The 23,413-nt window shown below is 46.4% G+C and overlaps 7 non-coding genes and 3 pseudogenes across 7 annotated transcripts; all 10 read right to left on the bottom strand.

The window, feature by feature from the left end:
* Window positions 1-713: 713 nt before the first annotated feature.
* LOC130316673 (U2 spliceosomal RNA) lies at window positions 714-904 on the bottom strand. The gene has a single exon (XR_008863956.1). It is a non-coding gene; the product is annotated as a U2 spliceosomal RNA (small nuclear RNA).
* Window positions 905-2,994: 2,090 nt separating this feature from the next.
* LOC130316672 (U2 spliceosomal RNA) lies at window positions 2,995-3,185 on the bottom strand. The gene has a single exon (XR_008863955.1). It is a non-coding gene; the product is annotated as a U2 spliceosomal RNA (small nuclear RNA).
* A 2,092-nt stretch (window positions 3,186-5,277) lies between these two features.
* Window positions 5,278-5,468, bottom strand: LOC130316670 (U2 spliceosomal RNA). The gene has a single exon (XR_008863954.1). It is a non-coding gene; the product is annotated as a U2 spliceosomal RNA (small nuclear RNA).
* Window positions 5,469-7,555: 2,087 nt separating this feature from the next.
* Window positions 7,556-7,746, bottom strand: LOC130316669 (U2 spliceosomal RNA). Its single transcript, XR_008863953.1, has one exon. It is a non-coding gene; the product is annotated as a U2 spliceosomal RNA (small nuclear RNA).
* A 2,095-nt stretch (window positions 7,747-9,841) lies between these two features.
* Window positions 9,842-10,032, bottom strand: LOC130316668 (U2 spliceosomal RNA). Its single transcript, XR_008863952.1, has one exon. It is a non-coding gene; the product is annotated as a U2 spliceosomal RNA (small nuclear RNA).
* Window positions 10,033-12,124: 2,092 nt separating this feature from the next.
* On the bottom strand, window positions 12,125-12,309 carry LOC130316684 (U2 spliceosomal RNA). Its single transcript, XR_008863965.1, has one exon. It is a non-coding gene; the product is annotated as a U2 spliceosomal RNA (small nuclear RNA).
* Window positions 12,310-13,002: 693 nt separating this feature from the next.
* Window positions 13,003-13,162, bottom strand: LOC130316686 (U2 spliceosomal RNA; annotated as a pseudogene).
* A 2,089-nt stretch (window positions 13,163-15,251) lies between these two features.
* On the bottom strand, window positions 15,252-15,432 carry LOC130316683 (U2 spliceosomal RNA; annotated as a pseudogene).
* A 694-nt stretch (window positions 15,433-16,126) lies between these two features.
* On the bottom strand, window positions 16,127-16,286 carry LOC130316685 (U2 spliceosomal RNA; annotated as a pseudogene).
* Window positions 16,287-18,367: 2,081 nt separating this feature from the next.
* LOC130316681 (U2 spliceosomal RNA) lies at window positions 18,368-18,553 on the bottom strand. The gene has a single exon (XR_008863964.1). It is a non-coding gene; the product is annotated as a U2 spliceosomal RNA (small nuclear RNA).
* Between the last annotated feature and the right edge of the window lie 4,860 nt (window positions 18,554-23,413).

Below are 23,413 nucleotides of genomic sequence, written 5' to 3'. Positions count from 1 at the left end.
GTGCACAGAATTTAGCAAGGGCCTCGCACCTTCTGATGCATCAGGTAGGTGCACAATAGCATAGCCTAACCCTCTGTACTTTGGTCTATATTGATGCGGGACATAGACAGCCAGCTGATGACCAATCCATTAGTGCAATGGATGGCTGGAAGCATTTGTCTTTGCCTTTGCAATACCACAGAAGCAATGCATGGTCAATGTACAGCAATGACACACCTGTGTGAACAGCCAGGAGACCCCCCCCCCCCCCCCCATGTTATGTTACATAGTTACATAGTTAGTACGGTCGAAAAAAGACATATGTCCATCAAGTTCAACCAGGGAATTAAGGGGTAGGGGTGTGGCGCGATATTGGGGAAGGGATGAGATTTTATATTTCTTCATAAGCATTAATCTTATTTTGTCAATTAGGAACATTCAGCACCCACCCGCTATCAAGGCAGCTGCCTATCATGTCATGCCCTACCTGCACAGGTGTGCTGGCTACTCAAATGATCCAATTAAGGAGGCCATTTAGTCAGCAGCAGCAGAAGTCCTGTGCCTGGACGCTCCAACAGCGGCCAGACACAAGCAGAAGCAGCAGAAGCAGCAGCAGCAGCACCACCTTTTGTTTTTTGGCTGCAGCAGCAGCAAGGCCCACAGGGCTGGCTAGCTGGCTAGCCAGCAAGCAGGTAGCAATGAAAGTAGGAATCTTTCTTTTTAACCCTGTAAGGGGGTGGTGCACTGTACCCGAAGATACTGCCATATCGGGTCAATGCATAGGGCGACGGAAGCAAGCTTCGAAATCGGCCCCCGTTCTCAAAAATCCATTTAATATATGGTCCCCAGATAGGGGACGTATCAGATATTAAACTGATAAGAACAGATACTACACTTGATCTTAGCCAAAAGGCCGAGAAGCGATAACCGTGAAAGGGGCGGGCCCAACAAGGTCCCCTTCATGGGCACTATCACTGCTTGCTGTCAGGGAGGCTGCCAGACAATTTTCCATGCACACTCTGGGCTGGGGGGCAGTCAACCACCAGTACACACAGCAGAACCTAAACCCATACCATTATTGCTAAGCAGCAAGACAGGGGCCCATTGCACTCCCACGGGGCCTTTTTAAATGCAATCCATAACCCGGATTTGCCAGGAACCCTTCTTACTCCTCCTACTTGCATGTGACACTGGGCTTAGGATCTGCATAGGAAACACACACACAAGCACACACCTACCTTTGTTGCCTGCAGATGCCTCCTTGGCTGTCCCCAAACGGTATCAAACCAACACCCACGGGAAGCTGTAAGCATAGAGGACATGCCTGCACCCCATTGGACTTACCTGTGTGGGTTAAATCCGGGTTATTTGACAACCTATGGCGGTGATGGTTCTGCTCAGGCAGAGCAGTGCTGATGCTCCTCATAAAGCTGTCGCTGCTGTGAAGGTTCTAGGTGACATCACAAATCCCTATGGTTACATACACAACAAAGCTGGGTTGTTGTTGTTTACACTCTGCAAGGCCTGTGGAAGTGAGTGACATCATAGCACTGTAGTTCTGAGGGTTCTAGATGGATGCAACAATCTCCTGTTGCTTCTATGAAGGCCATAATAGACGACATCACCAAACAGCTCCATAGTCACATACACAGCAAAGGAGAGATGTTGTTTACACCTAGTGATGTCAGTGGTATTGAGTGACATCACAGCACAGTGCTAAGGCTCCTGGGCCTGGACACAGCAGCGGCTGCAATATCTCAACGGAGAATACGTTTATATATATGTGTGTGTGTGCGCGTATATATATATATATATATATATATATATATATATATATATATATTTCTCCGCCGAAATCACTTTTAAACCCATTTCCACCTTTTTTTCCCTTCTCTTCCTCTTACTTTTTTTTCACGTTTTTTTACGTTTTTCTCCTTTTCGCCTCTTTTCTGGGCGTATTATTCTTCTTTTTCTTCTTTTTTTTCGTCTAATGCATACCCCATCAGTGCAGCAATGCTTATTCAATACCGCCAGCAGATGGAGACACTGGGGGATAATTTTCTAAGGATTTATACTGATTTTTCCTGTCTGAATTTGTCGCACAGAAAGTTGCAGGCCGAATATGTGTGACATTTCTGCGACTTTAGCTTCTAGAGCATTTTTACAACATTATACATAGGTGCTGAATACATAAAAAGCGACTGTTCAGCGACAGACAAGTCGCATCGGCTGAAAGTAGGCCAGAATGTCAGTCCATGTTGGAGCAGGTTTAGATACAGTCTAAAGTATAGATCTCAAAGTCTGTGCACAGAATTTAGCAAGGGCCTCGCACCTTCTGATGCATCAGGTAGGTGCACAATAGCATAGCCTAACCCTCTGTACTTTGGTCTATATTGATGCGGGACATAGACAGCCAGCTGATGACCAATCCATTAGTGCAATGGATGGCTGGAAGCATTTGTCTTTGCCTTTGCAATACCACAGAAGCAATGCATGGTCAATGTACAGCAATGACACACCTGTGTGAACAGCCAGGAGACCCCCCCCCCCCCCCCATGTTATGTTACATAGTTACATAGTTAGTACGGTCGAAAAAAGACATATGTCCATCAAGTTCAACCAGGGAATTAAGGGGTAGGGGTGTGGCGCGATATTGGGGAAGGGATGAGATTTTATATTTCTTCATAAGCATTAATCTTATTTTGTCAATTAGGAACATTCAGCACCCACCCGCTATCAAGGCAGCTGCCTATCATGTCATGCCCTACCTGCACAGGTGTGCTGGCTACTCAAATGATCCAATTAAGGAGGCCATTTAGTCAGCAGCAGCAGAAGTCCTGTGCCTGGACGCTCCAACAGCGGCCAGACACAAGCAGAAGCAGCAGAAGCAGCAGCAGCAGCACCACCTTTTGTTTTTTGGCTGCAGCAGCAGCAAGGCCCACAGGGCTGGCTAGCTGGCTAGCCAGCAAGCAGGTAGCAATGAAAGTAGGAATCTTTCTTTTTAACCCTGTAAGGGGGTGGTGCACTGTACCCGAAGATACTGCCATATCGGGTCAATGCATAGGGCGACGGAAGCAAGCTTCGAAATCGGCCCCCGTTCTCAAAAATCCATTTAATATATGGTCCCCAGATAGGGGACGTATCAGATATTAAACTGATAAGAACAGATACTACACTTGATCTTAGCCAAAAGGCCGAGAAGCGATAACCGTGAAAGGGGCGGGCCCAACAAGGTCCCCTTCATGGGCACTATCACTGCTTGCTGTCAGGGAGGCTGCCAGACAATTTTCCATGCACACTCTGGGCTGGGGGGCAGTCAACCACCAGTACACACAGCAGAACCTAAACCCATACCATTATTGCTAAGCAGCAAGACAGGGGCCCATTGCACTCCCACGGGGCCTTTTTAAATGCAATCCATAACCCGGATTTGCCAGGAACCCTTCTTACTCCTCCTACTTGCATGTGACACTGGGCTTAGGATCTGCATAGGAAACACACACACAAGCACACACCTACCTTTGTTGCCTGCAGATGCCTCCTTGGCTGTCCCCAAACGGTATCAAACCAACACCCACGGGAAGCTGTAAGCATAGAGGACATGCCTGCACCCCATTGGACTTACCTGTGTGGGTTAAATCCGGGTTATTTGACAACCTATGGCGGTGATGGTTCTGCTCAGGCAGAGCAGTGCTGATGCTCCTCATAAAGCTGTCGCTGCTGTGAAGGTTCTAGGTGACATCACAAATCCCTATGGTTACATACACAACAAAGCTGGGTTGTTGTTGTTTACACTCTGCAAGGCCTGTGGAAGTGAGTGACATCATAGCACTGTAGTTCTGAGGGTTCTAGATGGATGCAACAATCTCCTGTTGCTTCTATGAAGGCCATAATAGACGACATCACCAAACAGCTCCATAGTCACATACACAGCAAAGGAGAGATGTTGTTTACACCTAGTGATGTCAGTGGTATTGAGTGACATCACAGCACAGTGCTAAGGCTCCTGGGCCTGGACACAGCAGCGGCTGCAATATCTCAACGGAGAATACGTTTATATATATGTGTGTGTGTGCGCGTATATATATATATATATATATATATATATATATATATATATATATATCTCCGCCGAAATCACTTTTAAACCCATTTCCACCTTTTTTTCCCTTCTCTTCCTCTTACTTTTTTTTCACGTTTTTTTACGTTTTTCTCCTTTTCGCCTCTTTTCTGGGCGTATTATTCTTCTTTTTCTTCTTTTTTTTCGTCTAATGCATACCCCATCAGTGCAGCAATGCTTATTCAATACCGCCAGCAGATGGAGACACTGGGGGATAATTTTCTAAGGATTTATACTGATTTTTCCTGTCTGAATTTGTCGCACAGAAAGTTGCAGGCCGAATATGTGTGACATTTCTGCGACTTTAGCTTCTAGAGCATTTTTACAACATTATACATAGGTGCTGAATACATAAAAAGCGACTGTTCAGCGACAGACAAGTCGCATCGGCTGAAAGTAGGCCAGAATGTCAGTCCATGTTGGAGCAGGTTTAGATACAGTCTAAAGTATAGATCTCAAAGTCTGTGCACAGAATTTAGCAAGGGCCTCGCACCTTCTGATGCATCAGGTAGGTGCACAATAGCATAGCCTAACCCTCTGTACTTTGGTCTATATTGATGCGGGACATAGACAGCCAGCTGATGACCAATCCATTAGTGCAATGGATGGCTGGAAGCATTTGTCTTTGCCTTTGCAATACCACAGAAGCAATGCATGGTCAATGTACAGCAATGACACACCTGTGTGAACAGCCAGGAGACCCCCCCCCCCCCCCCCCATGTTATGTTACATAGTTACATAGTTAGTACGGTCGAAAAAAGACATATGTCCATCAAGTTCAACCAGGGAATTAAGGGGTAGGGGTGTGGCGCGATATTGGGGAAGGGATGAGATTTTATATTTCTTCATAAGCATTAATCTTATTTTGTCAATTAGGAACATTCAGCACCCACCCGCTATCAAGGCAGCTGCCTATCATGTCATGCCCTACCTGCACAGGTGTGCTGGCTACTCAAATGATCCAATTAAGGAGGCCATTTAGTCAGCAGCAGCAGAAGTCCTGTGCCTGGACGCTCCAACAGCGGCCAGACACAAGCAGAAGCAGCAGAAGCAGCAGCAGCAGCACCACCTTTTGTTTTTTGGCTGCAGCAGCAGCAAGGCCCACAGGGCTGGCTAGCTGGCTAGCCAGCAAGCAGGTAGCAATGAAAGTAGGAATCTTTCTTTTTAACCCTGTAAGGGGGTGGTGCACTGTACCCGAAGATACTGCCATATCGGGTCAATGCATAGGGCGACGGAAGCAAGCTTCGAAATCGGCCCCCGTTCTCAAAAATCCATTTAATATATGGTCCCCAGATAGGGGACGTATCAGATATTAAACTGATAAGAACAGATACTACACTTGATCTTAGCCAAAAGGCCGAGAAGCGATAACCGTGAAAGGGGCGGGCCCAACAAGGTCCCCTTCATGGGCACTATCACTGCTTGCTGTCAGGGAGGCTGCCAGACAATTTTCCATGCACACTCTGGGCTGGGGGGCAGTCAACCACCAGTACACACAGCAGAACCTAAACCCATACCATTATTGCTAAGCAGCAAGACAGGGGCCCATTGCACTCCCACGGGGCCTTTTTAAATGCAATCCATAACCCGGATTTGCCAGGAACCCTTCTTACTCCTCCTACTTGCATGTGACACTGGGCTTAGGATCTGCATAGGAAACACACACACAAGCACACACCTACCTTTGTTGCCTGCAGATGCCTCCTTGGCTGTCCCCAAACGGTATCAAACCAACACCCACGGGAAGCTGTAAGCATAGAGGACATGCCTGCACCCCATTGGACTTACCTGTGTGGGTTAAATCCGGGTTATTTGACAACCTATGGCGGTGATGGTTCTGCTCAGGCAGAGCAGTGCTGATGCTCCTCATAAAGCTGTCGCTGCTGTGAAGGTTCTAGGTGACATCACAAATCCCTATGGTTACATACACAACAAAGCTGGGTTGTTGTTGTTTACACTCTGCAAGGCCTGTGGAAGTGAGTGACATCATAGCACTGTAGTTCTGAGGGTTCTAGATGGATGCAACAATCTCCTGTTGCTTCTATGAAGGCCATAATAGACGACATCACCAAACAGCTCCATAGTCACATACACAGCAAAGGAGAGATGTTGTTTACACCTAGTGATGTCAGTGGTATTGAGTGACATCACAGCACAGTGCTAAGGCTCCTGGGCCTGGACACAGCAGCGGCTGCAATATCTCAACGGAGAATACGTTTATATATATGTGTGTGTGTGCGCATATATATATATATATATATATATATATATATATATATATATATATTTCTCCGCCGAAATCACTTTTAAACCCATTTCCACCTTTTTTTCCCTTCTCTTCCTCTTACTTTTTTTTCACGTTTTTTTACGTTTTTCTCCTTTTCGCCTCTTTTCTGGGCGTATTATTCTTCTTTTTCTTCTTTTTTTTCGTCTAATGCATACCCCATCAGTGCAGCAATGCTTATTCAATACCGCCAGCAGATGGAGACACTGGGGGATAATTTTCTAAGGATTTATACTGATTTTTCCTGTCTGAATTTGTCGCACAGAAAGTTGCAGGCCGAATATGTGTGACATTTCTGCGACTTTAGCTTCTAGAGCATTTTTACAACATTATACATAGGTGCTGAATACATAAAAAGTGACTGTTCAGCGACAGACAAGTCGCATCGGCTGAAAGTAGGCCAGAATGTCAGTCCATGTTGGAGCAGGTTTAGATACAGTCTAAAGTATAGATCTCAAAGTCTGTGCACAGAATTTAGCAAGGGCCTCGCACCTTCTGATGCATCAGGTAGGTGCACAATAGCATAGCCTAACCCTCTGTACTTTGGTCTATATTGATGCGGGACATAGACAGCCAGCTGATGACCAATCCATTAGTGCAATGGATGGCTGGAAGCATTTGTCTTTGCCTTTGCAATACCACAGAAGCAATGCATGGTCAATGTACAGCAATGACACACCTGTGTGAACAGCCAGGAGACCCCCCCCCCCCCCCCATGTTATGTTACATAGTTACATAGTTAGTACGGTCGAAAAAAGACATATGTCCATCAAGTTCAACCAGGGAATTAAGGGGTAGGGGTGTGGCGCGATATTGGGGAAGGGATGAGATTTTATATTTCTTCATAAGCATTAATCTTATTTTGTCAATTAGGAACATTCAGCACCCACCCGCTATCAAGGCAGCTGCCTATCATGTCATGCCCTACCTGCACAGGTGTGCTGGCTACTCAAATGATCCAATTAAGGAGGCCATTTAGTCAGCAGCAGCAGAAGTCCTGTGCCTGGATGCTCCAACAGCGGCCAGACACAAGCAGAAGCAGCAGAAGCAGCAGCAGCACCACCTTTTGTTTTTTGGCTGCAGCAGCAGCAAGGCCCACAGGGCTGGCTAGCTGGCTAGCCAGCAAGCAGGTAGCAATGAAAGTAGGAATCTTTCTTTTTAACCCTGTAAGGGGGTGGTGCACTGTACCCGAAGATACTGCCATATCGGGTCAATGCATAGGGCGACGGAAGCAAGCTTCGAAATCGGCCCCCGTTCTCAAAAATCCATTTAATATATGGTCCCCAGATAGGGGACGTATCAGATATTAAACTGATAAGAACAGATACTACACTTGATCTTAGCCAAAAGGCCGAGAAGCGATAACCGTGAAAGGGGCGGGCCCAACAAGGTCCCCTTCATGGGCACTATCACTGCTTGCTGTCAGGGAGGCTGCCAGACAATTTTCCATGCACACTCTGGGCTGGGGGGCAGTCAACCACCAGTACACACAGCAGAACCTAAACCCATACCATTATTGCTAAGCAGCAAGACAGGGGCCCATTGCACTCCCACGGGGCCTTTTTAAATGCAATCCATAACCCGGATTTGCCAGGAACCCTTCTTACTCCTCCTACTTGCATGTGACACTGGGCTTAGGATCTGCATAGGAAACACACACACAAGCACACACCTACCTTTGTTGCCTGCAGATGCCTCCTTGGCTGTCCCCAAACGGTATCAAACCAACACCCACGGGAAGCTGTAAGCATAGAGGACATGCCTGCACCCCATTGGACTTACCTGTGTGGGTTAAATCCGGGTTATTTGACAACCTATGGCGGTGATGGTTCTGCTCAGGCAGAGCAGTGCTGATGCTCCTCATAAAGCTGTCGCTGCTGTGAAGGTTCTAGGTGACATCACAAATCCCTATGGTTACATACACAACAAAGCTGGGTTGTTGTTGTTTACACTCTGCAAGGCCTGTGGAAGTGAGTGACATCATAGCACTGTAGTTCTGAGGGTTCTAGATGGATGCAACAATCTCCTGTTGCTTCTATGAAGGCCATAATAGACGACATCACCAAACAGCTCCATAGTCACATACACAGCAAAGGAGAGATGTTGTTTACACCTAGTGATGTCAGTGGTATTGAGTGACATCACAGCACAGTGCTAAGGCTCCTGGGCCTGGACACAGCAGCGGCTGCAATATCTCAACGGAGAATACGTTTATATATATGCGTGTGTGTGCGCGTATATATATATATATATATATATATATATATATATATATATATTTCTCCGCCGAAATCACTTTTAAACCCATTTCCACCTTTTTTTCCCTTCTCTTCCTCTTACTTTTTTTTCACGTTTTTTTACGTTTTTCTCCTTTTCGCCTCTTTTCTGGGCGTATTATTCTTCTTTTTCTTCTTTTTTTTCCGTCTAATGCATACCCCATCAGTGCAGCAATGCTTATTCAATACCGCCAGCAGATGGAGACACTGGGGGATAATTTTCTAAGGATTTATACTGATTTTTCCTGTCTGAATTTGTCGCACAGAAAGTTGCAGGCCGAATATGTGTGACATTTCTGCGACTTTAGCTTCTAGAGCATTTTTACAACATTATACATAGGTGCTGAATACATAAAAAGCGACTGTTCAGCGACAGACAAGTCGCATCGGCTGAAAGTAGGCCAGAATGTCAGTCCATGTTGGAGCAGGTTTAGATACAGTCTAAAGTATAGATCTCAAAGTCTGTGCACAGAATTTAGCAAGGGCCTCGCACCTTCTGATGCATCAGGTAGGTGCACAATAGCATAGCCTAACCCTCTGTACTTTGGTCTATATTGATGCGGGACATAGACAGCCAGCTGATGACCAATCCATTAGTGCAATGGATGGCTGGAAGCATTTGTCTTTGCCTTTGCAATACCACAGAAGCAATGCATGGTCAATGTACAGCAATGACACACCTGTGTGAACAGCCAGGAGACCCCCCCCCCCCCCCCCCCCCCATGTTATGTTACATAGTTACATAGTTAGTACGGTCGAAAAAAGACATATGTCCATCAAGTTCAACCAGGGAATTAAGGGGTAGGGGTGTGGCGCGATATTGGGGAAGGGATGAGATTTTATATTTCTTCATAAGCATTAATCTTATTTTGTCAATTAGGAACATTCAGCACCCACCCGCTATCAAGGCAGCTGCCTATCATGTCATGCCCTACCTGCACAGGTGTGCTGGCTACTCAAATGATCCAATTAAGGAGGCCATTTAGTCAGCAGCAGCAGAAGTCCTGTGCCTGGACGCTCCAACAGCGGCCAGACACAAGCAGAAGCAGCAGAAGCAGCAGCAGCAGCACCACCTTTTGTTTTTTGGCTGCAGCAGCAGCAAGGCCCACAGGGCTGGCTAGCTGGCTAGCCAGCAAGCAGGTAGCAATGAAAGTAGGAATCTTTCTTTTTAACCCTGTAAGGGGGTGGTGCACTGTACCCGAAGATACTGCCATATCGGGTCAATGCATAGGGCGACGGAAGCAAGCTTCGAAATCGGCCCCCGTTCTCAAAAATCCATTTAATATATGGTCCCCAGATAGGGGACGTATCAGATATTAAACTGATAAGAACAGATACTACACTTGATCTTAGCCAAAAGGCCGAGAAGCGATAACCGTGAAAGGGGCGGGCCCAACAAGGTCCCCTTCATGGGCACTATCACTGCTTGCTGTCAGGGAGGCTGCCAGACAATTTTCCATGCACACTCTGGGCTGAGGGGCAGTCAACCACCAGTACACACAGCAGAACCTAAACCCATACCATTATTGCTAAGCAGCAAGACAGGGGCCCATTGCACTCCCACGGGGCCTTTTTAAATGCAATCCATAACCCGGATTTGCCAGGAACCCTTCTTACTCCTCCTACTTGCATGTGACACTGGGCTTAGGATCTGCATAGGAAACACACACACAAGCACACACCTACCTTTGTTGCCTGCAGATGCCTCCTTGGCTGTCCCCAAACGGTATCAAACCAACACCCACGGGAAGCTGTAAGCATAGAGGACATGCCTGCACCCCATTGGACTTACCTGTGTGGGTTAAATCCGGGTTATTTGACAACCTATGGCGGTGATGGTTCTGCTCAGGCAGAGCAGTGCTGATGCTCCTCATAAAGCTGTCGCTGCTGTGAAGGTTCTAGGTGACATCACAAATCCCTATGGTTACATACACAACAAAGCTGGGTTGTTGTTGTTTACACTCTGCAAGGCCTGTGGAAGTGAGTGACATCATAGCACTGTAGTTCTGAGGGTTCTAGATGGATGCAACAATCTCCTGTTGCTTCTATGAAGGCCATAATAGACGACATCACCAAACAGCTCCATAGTCACATACACAGCAAAGGAGAGATGTTGTTTACACCTAGTGATGTCAGTGGTATTGAGTGACATCACAGCACAGTGCTAAGGCTCCTGGGCCTGGACACAGCAGCGGCTGCAATATCTCAACGGGGAATACGTTTATATATATGTGTGTGTGTGCGCGTATATATATATATATATATATATATATATATATATATATATATATATTCTCCGCCGAAATCACTTTTAAACCCATTTCCACCTTTTTTTCCCTTCTCTTCCTCTTACTTTTTTTTCACGTTTTTTTACGTTTTTCTCCTTTTCGCCTCTTTTCTGGGCGTATTATTCTTCTTTTTCTTCTTTTTTTTCGTCTAATGCATACCCCATCAGTGCAGCAATGCTTATTCAATACCGCCAGCAGATGGAGACACTGGGGGATAATTTTCTAAGGATTTATACTGATTTTTCCTGTCTGAATTTGTCGCACAGAAAGTTGCAGGCCGAATATGTGTGACATTTCTGCGACTTTAGCTTCTAGAGCATTTTTACAACATTATACATAGGTGCTGAATACATAAAAAGCGACTGTTCAGCGACAGACAAGTCGCATCGGCTGAAAGTAGGCCAGAATGTCAGTCCATGTTGGAGCAGGTTTAGATACAGTCTAAAGTATAGATCTCAAAGTCTGTGCACAGAATTTAGCAAGGGCCTCGCACCTTCTGATGCATCAGGTAGGTGCACAATAGCATAGCCTAACCCTCTGTAATTTGGTCTATATTGATGCGGGACATAGACAGCCAGCTGATGACCAATCCATTAGTGCAATGGATGGCTGGAAGCATTTGTCTTTGCCTTTGCAATACCACAGAAGCAATGCATGGTCAATGTACAGCAATGACACACCTGTGTGAACAGCCAGGAGACCCCCCCCCCCCCCCCCATGTTATGTTACATAGTTACATAGTTAGTACGGTCGAAAAAAGACATATGTCCATCAAGTTCAACCAGGGAATTAAGGGGTAGGGGTGTGGCGCGATATTGGGGAAGGGATGAGATTTTATATTTCTTCATAAGCATTAATCTTATTTTGTCAATTAGGAACATTCAGCACCCACCCGCTATCAAGGCAGCTGCCTATCATGTCATGCCCTACCTGCACAGGTGTGCTGGCTACTCAAATGATCCAATTAAGGAGGCCATTTAGTCAGCAGCAGCAGAAGTCCTGTGCCTGGACGCTCCAACAGCGGCCAGACACAAGCAGAAGCAGCAGAAGCAGCAGCAGCAGCACCACCTTTTGTTTTTTGGCTGCAGCAGCAGCAAGGCCCACAGGGCTGGCTAGCTGGCTAGCCAGCAAGCAGGTAGCAATGAAAGTAGGAATCTTTCTTTTTAACCCTGTAAGGGGGTGGTGCACTGTACCCGAAGATACTGCCATATCGGGTCAATGCATAGGGCGACGGAAGCAAGCTTCGAAATCGGCCCCCGTTCTCAAAAATCCATTTAATATATGGTCCCCAGATAGGGGACGTATCAGATATTAAACTGATAAGAACAGATTTTTTTTTTTTTTTTTTTATCTAAAGCCGAGGAACGTGCTTTCGATTCACCCAAAGTGCAAGAAAAAGTGCAAACGTGTTACACTAAAAAAACGTGCACAAAGGATGCGGTCTATCGCAAGCCCTTCTCCGATAGGAGAGAGGCCCCCCAACAAACCTTACCCTTCGCCTCCGGACCAAAAGGTACCTGCGAGGTTCCAGGTTCGATGTCCCTTTTCGCCGAAGCTACTAGGGGACCACAAATGCTCCCGGCATCCCCCTTGGCGTTAGCCAAGGTATCTGCCCGCAGAGCCGATTACGGTAGGTACCCTGCCAAAGCAGGAGTACCCGGGGTGTTTGCAGGGAGGTGCGGAACCTAATGGCCACACACACCTCCCCTAGACCGCCAGGAGGGACACCCAGAAGGGCTACCGCATCCTGACAAATCCTGTGAACACACAACACGCAAAAAGTGACACAGTGAGACAAAAAAGAAATAAATAAGTGAATGTGTGCAGATATACTGCCCGGACATCCGGCCGGATCTATAAAAATTTCTCTGATCCTAGCCAGAAGGCCGGGAATCAAGAGGTGAGTGCCACAAGGTGAAGAGATTATGGTGCCCGTGCTTCAACTCAGTGAGCCTATTCTCCCAGTGAGTTTCGGCACCTCGGGGTCACCACTCCCCGAGGCACAAAAGTACCTCGGCTCTAGACCCTCTCAGCCTCATGGCGAGACCCGGAGGGAACAGGTCACATCGGGGCAGCCGTCGAGCTGATTCCTCAGAACCAGCCCCGGAAAGCCCTGGTACACCTGCATCCTCCATGCAGCACCCATCCCCACCAGCATGAAAACTGATAAGAACAGATACTACACTTGATCTTAGCCAAAAGGCCGAGAAGCGATAACCGTGAAAGGGGCGGGCCCAACAAGGTCCCCTTCATGGGCACTATCACTGCTTGCTGTCAGGGAGGCTGCCAGACAATTTTCCATGCACACTCTGGGCTGGGGGGCAGTCAACCACCAGTACACACAGCAGAACCTAAACCCATACCATTATTGCTAAGCAGCAAGACAGGGGCCCATTGCACTCCCACGGGGCCTTTTTAAATGCAATCCATAACCCGGATTTGCCAGGAACCCTTCTTACTCCTCCTACTTGCATGTGACACTGGGCTTAGGATCTGCATAGGAAACACACACACAAGCACACACCTACCTTTGTTGCCTGCAGATGCCTCCTTGGCTGTCCCCAAACGGTATCAAACCAACACCCACGGGAAGCTGTAAGCATAGAGGACATGCCTGCACCCCATTGGACTTACCTGTGTGGGTTAAATCCGGGTTATTTGACAACCTATGGCGGTGATGGTTCTGCTCAGGCAGAGCAGTGCTGATGCTCCTCATAAAGCTGTCGCTGCTGTGAAGGTTCTAGGTGACATCACAAATCCCTATGGTTACATACACAACAAAGCTGGGTTGTTGTTGTTTACACTCTGCAAGGCCTGTGGAAGTGAGTGACATCATAGCACTGTAGTTCTGAGGGTTCTAGATGGATGCAACAATCTCCTGTTGCTTCTATGAAGGCCATAATAGACGACATCACCAAACAGCTCCATAGTCACATACACAGCAAAGGAGAGATGTTGTTTACACCTAGTGATGTCAGTGGTATTGAGTGACATCACAGCACAGTGCTAAGGCTCCTGGGCCTGGACACAGCAGCGGCTGCAATATCTCAACGGAGAATACGTTTATATATATGTGTGTGTGTGCGCGTATATATATATATATATATATATATATATATATATATATATATTTCTCCGCCGAAATCACTTTTAAACCCATTTCCACCTTTTTTTCCCTTCTCTTCCTCTTACTTTTTTTTCACGTTTTTTTACGTTTTTCTCCTTTTCGCCTCTTTTCTGGGCGTATTATTCTTCTTTTTCTTCTTTTTTTTCGTCTAATGCATACCCCATCAGTGCAGCAATGCTTATTCAATACCGCCAGCAGATGGAGACACTGGGGGATAATTTTCTAAGGATTTATACTGATTTTTCCTGTCTGAATTTGTCGCACAGAAAGTTGCAGGCCGAATATGTGTGACATTTCTGCGACTTTAGCTTCTAGAGCATTTTTACAACATTATACATAGGTGCTGAATACATAAAAAGCGACTGTTCAGCGACAGACAAGTCGCATCGGCTGAAAGTAGGCCAGAATGTCAGTCCATGTTGGAGCAGGTTTAGATACAGTCTAAAGTATAGATCTCAAAGTCTGTGCACAGAATTTAGCAAGGGCCTCGCACCTTCTGATGCATCAGGTAGGTGCACAATAGCATAGCCTAACCCTCTGTACTTTGGTCTATATTGATGCGGGACATAGACAGCCAGCTGATGACCAATCCATTAGTGCAATGGATGGCTGGAAGCATTTGTCTTTGCCTTTGCAATACCACAGAAGCAATGCATGGTCAATGTACAGCAATGACACACCTGTGTGAACAGCCAGGAGACCCCCCCCCCCCCCCCCATGTTATGTTACATAGTTACATAGTTAGTACGGTCGAAAAAAGACATATGTCCATCAAGTTCAACCAGGGAATTAAGGGGTAGGGGTGTGGCGCGATATTGGGAAAGGGATGAGATTTTATATTTCTTCATAAGCATTAATCTTATTTTGTCAATTAGGAACATTCAGCACCCACCCGCTATCAAGGCAGCTGCCTATCATGTCATGCCCTACCTGCACAGGTGTGCTGGCTACTCAAATGATCCAATTAAGGAGGCCATTTAGTCAGCAGCAGCAGAAGTCCTGTGCCTGGACGCTCCAACAGCGGCCAGACACAAGCAGAAGCAGCAGAAGCAGCAGCAGCAGCACCACCTTTTGTTTTTTGGCTGCAGCAGCAGCAAGGCCCACAGGGCTGGCTAGCTGGCTAGCCAGCAAGCAGGTAGCAATGAAAGTAGGAATCTTTCTTTTTAACCCTGTAAGGGGGTGGTGCACTGTACCCGAAGATACTGCCATATCGGGTCAATGCATAGGGCGACGGAAGCAAGCTTCGAAATCGGCCCCCGTTCTCAAAAATCCATTTAATATATGGTCCCCAGATAGGGGACGTATCAGATATTAAACTGATAAGAACAGATTTTTTTTTTTTTTTTTCTAAAGCCGAGGAACGTGCTTTCGATTCACCCAAAGTGCAAGAAAAAGTGCAAACGTGTTACACTAAAAAAAACGTGCACAAAGGATGCGGTCTATCGCAAGCCCTTCTCCAATAGGAGAGAGGCCCCCCAACAAACCTTACCCTTCACCTCCGGACCAAAAGGTACCTGCGAGGTTCCAGGTTCGATGTCCCTTTTCGCCGAAGCTACTAGGGGACCACAAATGCTCCCGGCATCCCCCTTGGCGTTGGCCAAGGTATCTGCCCGCAGAGCCGATTACGGTAGGTACCCTGCCAAAGCAGGAGTACCCGGGGTGTTTGCAGGGAGGTGCGGAACCTAATGGCCACACACACCTCCCCTAGACCGCCAGGAGGGACACCCAGAAGGGCTACCGCATCCTGACAAATCCTGTGAACACACAACACGCAAAAAGTGACACAGTGAGACAAAAAAGAAATAAATAAGTGAATGTGTGCAGATATACTGCCCGGACATCCGGCCGGATCTATAAAAATTTCTCTGATCCTAGCCAGAAGGCCGGGAATCAAGAGGTGAGTGCCACAAGGTGAAGAGATTATGGTGCCCGTGCTTCAACTCAGTGAGCCTATTCTCCCAGTGAGTTTCGGCACCTCGGGGTCACCACTCCCCGAGGCACAAAAGTACCTCGGCTCTAGACCCTCTCAGCCTCATGGCGAGACCCGGAGGGAACAGGTCACATCGGGGCAGCCGTCGAGCTGATTCCTCAGAACCAGCCCCGGAAAGCCCTGGTACACCTGCATCCTCCATGCAGCACCCATCCCCACCAGCATGAAAACTGATAAGAACAGATACTACACTTGATCTTAGCCAAAAGGCCGAGAAGCGATAACCGTGAAAGGGGCGGGCCCAACAAGGTCCCCTTCATGGGCACTATCACTGCTTGCTGTCAGGGAGGCTGCCAGACAATTTTCCATGCACACTCTGGGCTGGGGGGCAGTCAACCACCAGTACACACAGCAGAACCTAAACCCATACCATTATTGCTAAGCAGCAAGACAGGGGCCCATTGCACTCCCACGGGGCCTTTTTAAATGCAATCCATAACCCGGATTTGCCAGGAACCCTTCTTACTCCTCCTACTTGCATGTGACACTGGGCTTAGGATCTGCATAGGAAACACACACACAAGCACACACCTACCTTTGTTGCCTGCAGATGCCTCCTTGGCTGTCCCCAAACGGTATCAAACCAACACCCACGGGAAGCTGTAAGCATAGAGGACATGCCTGCACCCCATTGGACTTACCTGTGTGGGTTAAATCCGGGTTATTTGACAACCTATGGCGGTGATGGTTCTGCTCAGGCAGAGCAGTGCTGATGCTCCTCATAAAGCTGTCGCTGCTGTGAAGGTTCTAGGTGACATCACAAATCCCTATGGTTACATACACAACAAAGCTGGGTTGTTGTTGTTTACACTCTGCAAGGCCTGTGGAAGTGAGTGACATCATAGCACTGTAGTTCTGAGGGTTCTAGATGGATGCAACAATCTCCTGTTGCTTCTATGAAGGCCATAATAGACGACATCACCAAACAGCTCCATAGTCACATACACAGCAAAGGAGAGATGTTGTTTACACCTAGTGATGTCAGTGGTATTGAGTGACATCACAGCACAGTGCTAAGGCTCCTGGGCCTGGACACAGCAGCGGCTGCAATATCTCAACGGAGAATACGTTTATATATATGTGTGTGTGTGCGCGTATATATATATATATATATATATATATATATATATATATATATTCTCCGCCGAAATCACTTTTAAACCCATTTCCACCTTTTTTTCCCTTCTCTTCCTCTTACTTTTTTTTCACGTTTTTTTACGTTTTTCTCCTTTTCGCCTCTTTTCTGGGCGTATTATTCTTCTTTTTCTTCTTTTTTTTCGTCTAATGCATACCCCATCAGTGCAGCAATGCTTATTCAATACCGCCAGCAGATGGAGACACTGGGGGATAATTTTCTAAGGATTTATACTGATTTTTCCTGTCTGAATTTGTCGCACAGAAAGTTGCAGGCCGAATATGTGTGACATTTCTGCGACTTTAGCTTCTAGAGCATTTTTACAACATTATACATAGGTGCTGAATACATAAAAAGCGACTGTTCAGCGACAGACAAGTCGCATCGGCTGAAAGTAGGCCAGAATGTCAGTCCATGTTGGAGCAGGTTTAGATACAGTCTAAAGTATAGATCTCAAAGTCTGTGCACAGAATTTAGCAAGGGCCTCGCACCTTCTGATGCATCAGGTAGGTGCACAATAGCATAGCCTAACCCTCTGTACTTTGGTCTATATTGATGCGGGACATAGACAGCCAGCTGATGACCAATCCATTAGTGCAATGGATGGCTGGAAGCATTTGTCTTTGCCTTTGCAATACCACAGAAGCAATGCATGGTCAATGTACAGCAATGACACACCTGTGTGAACAGCCAGGAGACCCCCCCCCCATGTTATGTTACATAGTTACATAGTTAGTACGGTCGAAAAAAGACATATGTCCATCAAGTTCAACCAGGGAATTAAGGGGTAGGGGTGTGGCGCGATATTGGGGAAGGGATGAGATTTTATATTTCTTCATAAGCATTAATCTTATTTTGTCAATTAGGAACATTCAGCACCCACCCGCTATCAAGGCAGCTGCCTATCATGTCATGCCCTACCTGCACAGGTGTGCTGGCTACTCAAATGATCCAATTAAGGAGGCCATTTAGTCAGCAGCAGCAGAAGTCCTGTGCCTGGACGCTCCAACAGCGGCCAGACACAAGCAGAAGCAGCAGAAGCAGCAGCAGCAGCACCACCTTTTGTTTTTTGGCTGCAGCAGCAGCAAGGCCCACAGGGCTGGCTAGCTGGCTAGCCAGCAAGCAGGTAGCAATGAAAGTAGGAATCTTTCTTTTTAACCCTGTAAGGGGGTGGTGCACTGTACCCGAAGATACTGCCATATCGGGTCAATGCATAGGGCGACGGAAGCAAGCTTCGAAATCGGCCCCCGTTCTCAAAAATCCATTTAATATATGGTCCCCAGATAGGGGACGTATCAGATATTAAACTGATAAGAACAGATAAGGTTTCAACAAAATTTTATTGAATAAATAAGAAACCATACAAAATTTAAAATGCAAAATAATAAAAGGTTCACAAAAGTTTTAAAATACAAATAATAAAACCAGTAATAAAAGGAGAAAAAATAAAAATGGCAGGATAAAACATTATACAAATGTCATAAAAACTGATTATACTGTTATTTCGTTCCATAGAGGCAGACACCACATGGATGCTGCCTCGCTGGCCCCCAACTGTTTCTTGTCTCTTAGGTAATAGATGTACATCTCACTCAGGGCCAGCTTTATACAGTTTTTAACATCAATAAAATCATGTTTAAAAAGTAAGATGTTCCTAACTTTCCAGATGGCATTTTTAAAACAATTAATAATCATCCAGCAGATCATCTGCTGTTTAAAATTGGGGCAGTTAAAAAGACCGTAAAAGACACATTCGTGACTAAAATCTTTTAGGCCGCAGGCCCACTTCAAAAGTGGGCCTACCTTCCTCCAAAGCTCCCGTGCAAAAGGGCAGTTCCAAAATATGTGCAGCACCGTTTCGTCCACTCCGCAGCCATCTCTCGGGCACTTGGCTCTCGCCACCAGTCCTCGCCTGTGCTGGAACTCACGAGTAGGGAGGCACTGGTGGACGATTGCCCAGGCAAGATCCCTGTGTACATTCGCCAGAAACTTCCCGTACACGTTCCGCCATACCTTTTTGGATCTTGCCTGTGTGAAATTGGACACTGCCAGGGTAACCTCACTCCGCCTGAGGACCTTTGATACCTTTCTCTGGTCCCCCAGTATGTCAGGCTCCAAATCTTGGAGACCTAGGAGCCTGACTGTCTTTTCCAACACCACATAATGTTTTGGGGGACACAGAAGCACCGGAGCGTTCAGAGGGATGCGCAACCATCTTTTAAAAACCATGCCCGCAGCGTACCTTAAAAAGCAGCTAAAAATGCCATCGGATTTAATAATTTTAAAACAGAAACAGAAATACTTTATGTAAAAGAAAGTAAAAAGGTTAGGAACATCTTTCCCGCCATTATCTTTACTTTTGTACATAAAATCACGCTTTAATTTCTCCATTTTTGAACCCCATAAAAAAGAAAAAACAATTCTAGTTACTTTTTTAATGTATAAAATAGATGGAGGAAATACCATGGCAATGTATAGCATAATAGGGAGTAAAACCATCTTTATTATTAAAATCTTCCCCTCCATGGTAAGGTTTCTAAGATTCCACATTAAAATCTTCTTCTCCATCTTAGCTATAGCTGAATCCCAGTTAGGGCTCCCATCATTGACCTGGTTAAAAACAATACCTAAAACTTTAATTTGATCCTGTTGCATTGTGACTCCTGGGGTGATGGATGAATCCCAGGAGCCAATATAAAAACAGTCACATTTATCTGTGTTTAGCTTAAAACCAGAGACCTCGCAGAAATAGCTGGTGTTCCTCAATGCCCCCCTCATGGATGGAGAGTCCGGGCACAGTATGGTGACATCATCCATGTACCCCAACACCTTTAGATGGGTCCCTCCTCCACCAGGTATCGGTACGCCTCTTACTACCCGGTCTTTTCTGAGGAGGGCCATCAGTGGTTCGATTGCGCAAATAAAAAGGAGTGGGGACAGGGGGCAGCCCTGTTTGACACCTGATAAAAGAGGAACACCGCTGGTTAAAAAGCCATTAACAGAGACTTGACTAAAACAGGATCGGTATAAAAGCATGATTCGGCTTAAAATCGTTTCAGGCACTGCCATCTTTTTAAGAACTAAAAACAGGTATTCATGGGAGACCCTATCAAAGGCTTTTTCAAAGTCTAAGGATAAAATTGCTACAGTTTGATTTCTATCCTTAAAATACCATAAAACATCTCTTAAAATATTTAGGGATTCAGCTATAGACCTTCCAGGTACCCCACAAACCTGATTTGGGTGAATTAATTTATGAATAAAAGGTTTAAAACGGACAGCTAATAACTTGGCTAAAACTTTATAATCGACATTTAAAAGTGTGATGGGGCGCCAATTTTTTAGCATATCCTTTTCACCCTTTTTAAAAAGTAATGATACAATCCCCCTCCTCCAGGAAGGGGGAAGTTCATTAACAATAAAAGTTTCTTTATACAATAAAACCATATCATCCTTTAAAATATCCCAAAAAGCTAAATAAAATTCGATGGGTAAACCATCTTCCCCAGGGGCCTTCCCACTAGAAAAACTTTTAAAAACAAATAAAAGTTCATCTAAGTTAAGATCACGGGATAAAACCTCCTGGTCTAAAACATCTAGCTTAAAATCAAGGGAATTAAGAACATGTTCTAAAAAGGATGGATTAAGATCTTTCTTATTAAAAAGAAGCTGGTAGAAGTTAAAAACTGCATCTAACATGCCTTTTGGAGTGGATTCACCCTCAAGGTTTTGGATGATATCCCTCCTATTCATCACTTTTTTAAAAAAGAAACGGGAACATTTCTCGCCCTCCTCCAGGTGCTGCACATGTGAGTTAAAAATGATTTGTTTCCCTTTCTTTTCTATGGCATGTTTTATTTCAGTTTTAAGGTTTAAAATATCATTTTCTACATCCATACCAGCTTCTTTCAATTTAAAAAGTACATTTAAACGCATGTTAAGAACATAAAACCACTGTTTTTCCATTTTTGCCTTCTTCTTACCTGCTTTGATAAAAAAAAATCTGATTTTAGATTTGGTGCCCTCCCACCAGTGCAGCATAGGCTCGTGGGGTTTTCTTTGTGATTGCCAGCATTGGTAGGTCCGCACAAACTCCTCTTTTATCTCAGGGTCCTCTAGGAGTGTGGTGTTTAATCTCCAGAGGCCCCTTTTTGCTTTTTGCTCCCCCTCTAGCTCCAGGCCCACCAAGAGGAGCTTATGATCAGAGAAGATATTCTGCTCGAGCGTGCATTTCAGGGGTTTAAAAGCTCTAGAGGAAAAAATAAAATCGATTCTGGAGCTCACTCTTCCATTGGACCATGTGGCGCCTGGGTCCTCCGGCAAGAGATCCTTCCAGCAATCTTTCAAATTAAAATCATCAATAAAATTTTTAAGCAGGTAAGAAGTGCGGTCTTTACGATTAATATCCCCACCCTGCCGGTGTTCCCCATCACGTATGCAGTTAAAATCACCTCCCACCAGCAGGGGGGAAGACCCAACACAAAACAGTGGTAAAATTTCAAATAGTTCTGCCCGCTCCTGTTTATCAGGAGGGGCATACACATTTAAAACACGAATTAAAAGTCCATTAAAATATAGATGAATTAAAAGAGCTCTGCCAGGCACAATCTCAGTTACTGTATGAATAGAAAAGGACTGGCCTCGGCAGAGCAGCCCAACACCCACAGAACGACAGTCATTTGCACCGGACCATATGGATGGGCCCAGCTTCCAGTCTTCTTTTAAGTCTTTATAGTCCATTTTACTAGGGATTCCACATTCTTGTAGCAGGCAAAGGTCAAAGTCACATGTCTCTAGATAAGAAAATAAAGCAGCCCTGCGATCAGGGCTCTTTAAGGACCTCACATTGAGTGAGGCAATTTTTACAGGGATAGGCATAGTTTATGGAGAGTCCGTGCTTGGAGAATCAAAGTCAATAATAAGCTGCGTACCGTCATCCCCCGCCTGCGGGGTCATCAGCTCCTTGATGTTCTGAGGGTCGGAGCTTGAGATCGATGATGCCCCGACCCTGAGCTCGCTCTCGTCCGAACTACGGCACGCCGCTTTCCTTTGAATGTCTTCCTCTTCTTCTTCTCTTTGTCTTTTAAATGTCACACTGCTGTCCATATCCTCTGTGTTGCTCTCACTCGATGTAATCTCTGGCCCCCGGCTGATGGATCTGCGTCTTCTTTCATCATTTGACGACTGGAACTGCTGCACAGGGGCCTGTGAGGCCTCTTTTCCGGAACCTTTGCCGCTACCTTGGGAAGTTTTCATCGCTTGTTCCCCAGCAAGCGTTGCTGAGGACTGTTGCTCCAACTTCCCCATCGATCGACGATGGCCAGTTTTACCCACTGGGTCCACTGCTGGCGGGGCAGCAAACCCTGGTTTGGCGCCACTTGTCTTCTTGGCCCTGTCCTGTATAGGCGGAGTAACAGGACCGGGCTCAGACCTGGCCACCTGGCTCCCCTTCCGGCGGGCTTTCACCGGGGCCTCTTCGTCCGGAGCAGGGCGACCCTGGGCCAAGCCAGTACCTGGCTTATGCTGCAATTTTGGGTCCACTTTTGCCCCCACCGAGGCCCGTCGGCTGCCACCCGCCACAGGTGAGCCCCCTTCAGAAGTTTCGGCGGGCTCTTGAGCCAGGTAGGAAGTCGATCGACGTCTTTCAATTTCCCGGGCAGTAAACTCGATCACCCGCCCGGGCTTCGTGGAATCCCCATGGCCTCCCCCTAGCACTACCACCGGTGGGCCCCCCGATGGAGCACCAGAGGTCTTGGGCCTGGACCCATCAGTACCTGCCATCTGGGGTTTGGGCATCTTAAAAAAGGACGTCTTTTGTCCTGTCCCCTCTTTGGGTGGGCCCAGCCTTGACCCACCCATCGTAGTTTTTGCTTTATGGGGACAGGAATTAAAATCGTGATTTTCCTCTCCGCAGAGGTTGCACCTTATCGTATGGCTACATCTTGAGGCTATGTGACCTTCTTGGCCACACCTATTGCAGCGAATCACACGCTCCGCGCCGCAGGTCTCCTGGGTGTGGCCAAACCTCAAGCAATTTCGGCAATACATAGGCATTTGAGGATAGAACAGGAAGCCCCGAACTCTCCCGATGGCAAAATTTGGGGGCGGATGGCAAAGACCCCCAATACCACCGGGATCCTTACGGAGCTTGACCCAGAACTTCCTCTTGCCGTTCCAGAACCGCACGGAGTTCAAGATTTTGTTTGCGAATCGC

The sequence above is a fragment of the Hyla sarda genome, unplaced genomic scaffold, assembly GCF_029499605.1.
Source record: "Hyla sarda isolate aHylSar1 unplaced genomic scaffold, aHylSar1.hap1 scaffold_1946, whole genome shotgun sequence".
In the NCBI taxonomy this organism is placed as follows: Eukaryota; Metazoa; Chordata; class Amphibia; order Anura; family Hylidae; genus Hyla; species Hyla sarda.
The sequence above is the reverse complement of the archived record's forward strand: the minus strand, read 5'-3'. Positions and strand labels throughout refer to the sequence as shown.